We start from the raw sequence: 5,929 nt of genomic DNA on the forward strand, positions 1-5,929 counted from the left end.
TATATATATATATATATATATATATATACATACATACACACATATATGTATGTGTATATATATGTACATATGTATATATATGTATGTTCTATGTTCTGTTCCTCTGTTTCTATTTGTTCTGTTTCTCTGGAGAACCCTGACTAATATGCCAGTATAGGGCAGATGTGTAATCTATGGTGAATGACAAAATCAATTATAGAGAGATTCAGAGGTGGAGAGAATGCGTCCGAGGGAGCAAGGGGAAATGGATGGCTGCCCAAGCCAACCAAGCTAAATGCTCCAGGGAAACCTCTTTAGTGGCTGCTAGGGGATAGTATGGACAAGCAAGCAGACCTTCTGAGCGCTTCATGGGCAAAAATCCCGGCTGGCAGGTGGTCAACCTCTAGGACATTCAACAAGCATACCTGTAGGTGGTCAGAACTCTGAGTCAGAAATATGAAATCAAGGGAATGGTCAGAAAACATGTACTACATCACCTACTTGTGCCAGGCACTCTGCTAGAGCTTCCCATGATCATTTAATCTTCTGACAAACCTGCAAGCTAAGTGTTCTTTCTTTTTCAGAAAAGGAAATGGAGAACAAGTAATATTGATTAACATAGTCCAAGGCCACAAAGCAGAATAGACTTAGAACCCGGATCTGAATCCAGAGGCATAATCCAGGGCAAGCCTGACAGGAGTTGTCGTTGACCCATCCGTGGGAATTGGGACTTAGGGCTAGGGCTCTAATCCCTGTGCAGACGTAGGAACTGGGATACTTGGAACAAAAACAAGGCAGAGCCTCAGACACAGAGGAAAACATAAGGGAGCCAATCAACAAAATATAGTATAAGGGAGGAATTTGCTCATAAGAACATAGTGGGAAGGATAATGGGGTGAGAGCTTCTAAGATGTTAGTAAGAATATCATTTTAATATTCAGTTCGCTAGTCTCCAAACACTAGTGTTCTAAAGCAGTGAGTAAAATACCTTTACATCTTATTAGGCAATATCTATCACAGATGACGGGCACATAGGAGCACTCATGACATCCACTTAATTTGCCAGATTAAGTGATGCTCCTCATTCCCTCTTTAAAACATGCCCACGTCGTGATATACGCCCCAAACTAGTAAAATTTCCTTTGCTATCATTGTGAACTTCACCCACTACAAGTTCCATGCTTGTGTAATCAGTTGCATTTTTCCCCCAAGCCCCTTCATACCAGCTGAACTTGTACTATGTTTATTAATGGAACGTGAAACAAAGTCACTAAATAAATCGCTGTCAAATTAGGTGTAAGCAAAACAACTACAAAAGCCTAGAAAAAAAAGTAAAAATCTATAAATATTTTGCATTTCAAAAGATTGACAAATGAAATACAGTTGACCCTTGAACAAAGCCGGGGTTGGAGTGCCAACCTACCACACAGTGGAAAATCTGAGTATAATTTATAATTGGTCCTCCATTTTTTGTAGTTCCTGGGTATCCACCATCCACATCAAATCCATGAATTCGGAACTTCCCTGGCGGGTCCAGTGGTTAAGACTCCACGCTTCCAACGCAGTGGACACAGGTTCGATCCCTGGTCGGGGAACTAAGATCCCACATGCCGCACGGTGCAGCCAAAAAAAATAAAATCCATGAATTCAGCCAACTGGGGATCATATAGTACAGTAGTACTTACTGTTGATAAAACGCGCATGTAAGTGTAACTGCGGAGTTCAAATCCCTGTTCAAGAGTCGACTGTACATTTGCAGTTCAAGTTATTTTACCTTTAGGTATGTAGTGTCATTTTTTAAATTTCTCTGCCTTAGTTGACTTTTTCAGCCCACCAATCACCTACCAATGTTGGATAAGAGGGCTTTTACTATGCTCTGCATTGTACTTGTATAGCACTTTTGTTTTTTTCTAAAAAAAAAAGCACAGTCTGTCTAGAAAAGCAAAATTCAAGGCCAAGTCCACGTTCTTTTAGTGATTCCATTCAGCACTTTGCTGTTAAACCTCAATACAGAGTATAATAATACTACATGTCTGTTTAGACTGTTCCTCTAAGTCTATAATGTGACTCCTGTGTATTAAATCTGTATTGCAAACATTTATGGCTCACTAGTATTCATAAGATTGCCAGGAATTATGCATTTGGGGGCCAAGTTGTTGTTTCATTATAGGCCAATATGTACAGCATTCTAATAGTTCCCAATGGAAGGAATCCTAGAGACAAATCTAGTGTGATTCTCTTGTATTAAAGATAAGTAAACTGAGGTCCAGGGTTAAAGACACTTGTCCAAGGTAAAAATATATTGAAATAAAATTAAGGGAAATATTTCAATAGCCCCTAACAATTGTACCTTCCCCATAATATATAACACTTAAAATCTAAGATTCTCAAAGCACTTTTAAATCAGACCACTAATGATTCTGATACCTATGTATCAAATTATGTCCTATTTTCTACCAGCTGGGTTGCCCCCCCCCCCGCCCCCCAAATACTGACTGAACGGTCAACATTTTCTTTGCAGGTGAATCAGTTGAGAGTTGCATTCATCCGTGAATAAGAAACCTGAAAAATAAGGGTTATTTTTATCACCTGTGTCAGTGTTAGGCTGTCCAGGCAGGCCTCATTTGTCCACTCTTAAGTTTTATAATGTCATTAAGAACATGAGGCTTTCTCAGGTTTTTGTTCAGCCCGTCTTAATGTGTGCTTGTCAACTGATAATAAGCTATTTCACCTCAAGTATTGTAGGTTTGCTTTGGTAAAAGAGATGAGAAGAAAAAAGCAAGTCAGCTGAGCTGGCTTTCCTTAGAAAAGAGATTTTCTGGAACCATCCTAATAATTTCCTCTCAGATTTGACTGACCAACTATGTTACAGGGCCACTGTCACCTGAATGGCGGCTGCACTATGTGATAGGAAGGCAACCTGCAATCTCTGTCACTGCAGGACTGTTGCCAAGATTAGGAAGAACATGTGTGTGGCATCAATAGCATGGTTCATAGTAGATGCTGAAAAACTGGCAGCTGTTATCGTTAGAAAAAAATGAAACTAGTGGTGATGTCTCCAAATTTCTTCCATAGTAATTATGAAGAAATGTAGTAATGTTTTCATGCATGTAAAGAATCCAATATGGTAATAACATAATTTTTAGTATCAAAGCACATTTTTACTGAACTTCCATTTGGCACTAAAATATTGGCATGGCAACTTTTAAAAACTCATTGGATTTACCAGATTATCATTCTGGACACTGGTCAATAGTTTATGAATATGCACTCTAGTCTCAAAAGTTTTAAATATAAATGACCTTTTTCTCTCTTATGTTTCATGAGTTGGAAAATATTTGTTTATTGTACTTAATTATCATTAAAAATATATTTTATCATAAGTAAAGCATGTTCACATTGGTGACATGTTGAGAAAATAACATCTGTTGGACCATTAAAATTTTACAACAAGTATTTATTTGTACTATTCGTACAGACATACATATTCATACATATTATTGTTAAATAGAGATCTTGACTTTAAAAAGATGTATCTGTGGAGATCATTGGGTTTCTGGTTTCAGTTCCAACAATTTCTGGTTTGCTATAGGCATTGCCACTGGAATGGCAATCCCAGAAGGTTTATATAAGGTACTTGATTTTGTGAAGCAACAAGAAGAAAAAAGGCAAATATGTATTTTATAAGAAAATTAACCATTTTCACATAGAAAAATAAAAAATACTTGGAGAATTTCATAGATGTAAAAATACCTAGAGCTAACATCTGCCTCATACGTGTAGTTTACCATGGACCAGTCAATCCCATGATAAAACAAAAAGCTGAAGCACAATCCAATGTTGTGTTATACTGGACTTTTATGATATAAATCGCTTTGAAATGAGTAGGCAAAACAAACAAACAAAAAACTTCACATAAAACCTCTGTCTAAATATTTTCTCTAAAATTAATTCAATATGAAAGGGGTATGCGTATGTGTAATAAAAGAAAGGGAATGTAGCCATTTTAAAAGTCTACCTAGGAGTCATTATGCTTAGTGTTTTACAAATACTTGTCATCTCTCAATCTTTGTAACAACTCTGAGTACTTAGTTATTTCTCCAGTAAGGGGAATCACATGGAAAGGAGGCATCAGAGAGCCTAAGTGTCCTGAACAGGGACTGCAGAGCTGTAAGTCAAATGCTGATCAAACTCTACAGCCTATGTTGGATCCTCTACTCCATGCCCTAAACATGTGATTGTCTCATGAATATGACTTAGCCTCTAAGTTTTTCATGTAGCAATTTTGTGACCTTTGATGTTAATTCACGTATTGTGGTTTTAATGTTCAGATCTGTGAAATGTAATTTTGGTTCTGGTTCGCTTTTCAAAATACAACCCAAGACAATACAAGCAATGTAATATGAAGAAATGAACAATTAGATGATGAATTTAACCAGTTTATGAAGTTTGAACTCAAACTTCCCCTGGATTGCAAGATTCGTCTTTTTTCTCTATAATTACCAAAATACTTGATTCAGTTATCCAATTAATTTTATATATTAATTTTATATATAACCTTTAAATTGCAGCTTTTAATTGCCTTATTCCACCAGGAAGCATGTACATACTTTTTTCTTTTGAACTTTTTCTTGCTTATTTTTCCCTTTGCTTAGATTTATCCCATCATCTACAGTTAAGCCTGTTTTATAGGAAGTCTTTGCTTTCTTTAAATTATTTCTTTTAGTCTAATTCCAGCTCTTCCCAACTTTAATTCAGCATATATCCTGCACTTACCTATAGTACTTGTGTCAGCATTATTATTTCATTGGCAAAACTGTCACCACTGGAAGTCAGTCTCACTTGTGAAAGAGAATTTGCTTAGGCATAACAATAGCAATATTGAAAAGATATTTTCAATGTCTTTTGTAAAGAACTGAAATAAAATGCAAGCCTCCCTTTAATCCATTGGATCTTTTGCAGATAAAAAAATTTTTAAGTAAAAGTGCACTTCATTTTTCTCACTAATGCATCCAAGAAGATCCTTTTATACTTTAAGGAGTACCATTTTCACTTTCATAAAGAATTCTGAAACCTATTAGTTACTCAGATCCAGCAGTTTGTTCCTTTCCACAGATCGGGACTAGCAAACTGTCCTGCCAGGAAGCCACCAGAAATTCCAGTTGCAGACTGCCATCTTCCTTCACAAAAAGGGCCTGGAAAGTGCCAGCAATGCCCTATTCCTCTTAACCATCTCTAACCCTCACTCAAGAAAAGGGCAAAGGTTAAGTAAAAATGTTTGGCACAGTCGATTTTTAAATGAAATAAAAACACATACTCATACTATGGATAAACTCCTTTTTAAAGTATGTTCTGCCTTACTTTCTGGGGTATAAAAATATTTTTAAGGCAATTTCAGTGAATCAGATTTCAAGAAACTACCAGAACACTTTTTGTGAGTTGCTTTCATTGTGTCTGAATTATGATACATATTTCCACACTTTGCTATACCAGGGTATGTAGGTTTGTCAGTCACTTCACAGCTGTCAAAAGGAAATTCTTATTTTAAATCTCTACATCATCATTAAATAGTTCTAATAATAAAAGGCCTAAATCTTAGGTCCTCAGGGACATCAAGGTATCTCATCTACTGTGTTGTTCAAGCTCTGGCAGCATTGTTGTAAAACAGATATGTAACAGGCAATAGAGGGTAGGAACAAGACCTAACATTGTTACCTGGTATTGACACCACCTAAGATGCTGATAAGATGATACAATATTTTGTTTAAGACTAGTAGGCTATTTTAATAAGTGAACCAAACCGGGGTGGGGGTGAGGAATTCTAGGCATATCTATTTCAGGATACGACCTATCATTGACCCTTTTTCCTCCTTAAGTAAATGTATTCCTCTTCCTACATAGCTCAGAGCATTGTCATAACATCCTTGTGAAAGCAGTCATTTAAAAATGG

Source organism: Neophocaena asiaeorientalis, unplaced genomic scaffold (assembly GCF_003031525.2).
Source record: "Neophocaena asiaeorientalis asiaeorientalis breed wild unplaced genomic scaffold, Neophocaena_asiaeorientalis_V1.1 scaffold59, whole genome shotgun sequence".
Lineage (NCBI taxonomy): Eukaryota > Metazoa > Chordata > Mammalia > Artiodactyla > Phocoenidae > Neophocaena > Neophocaena asiaeorientalis.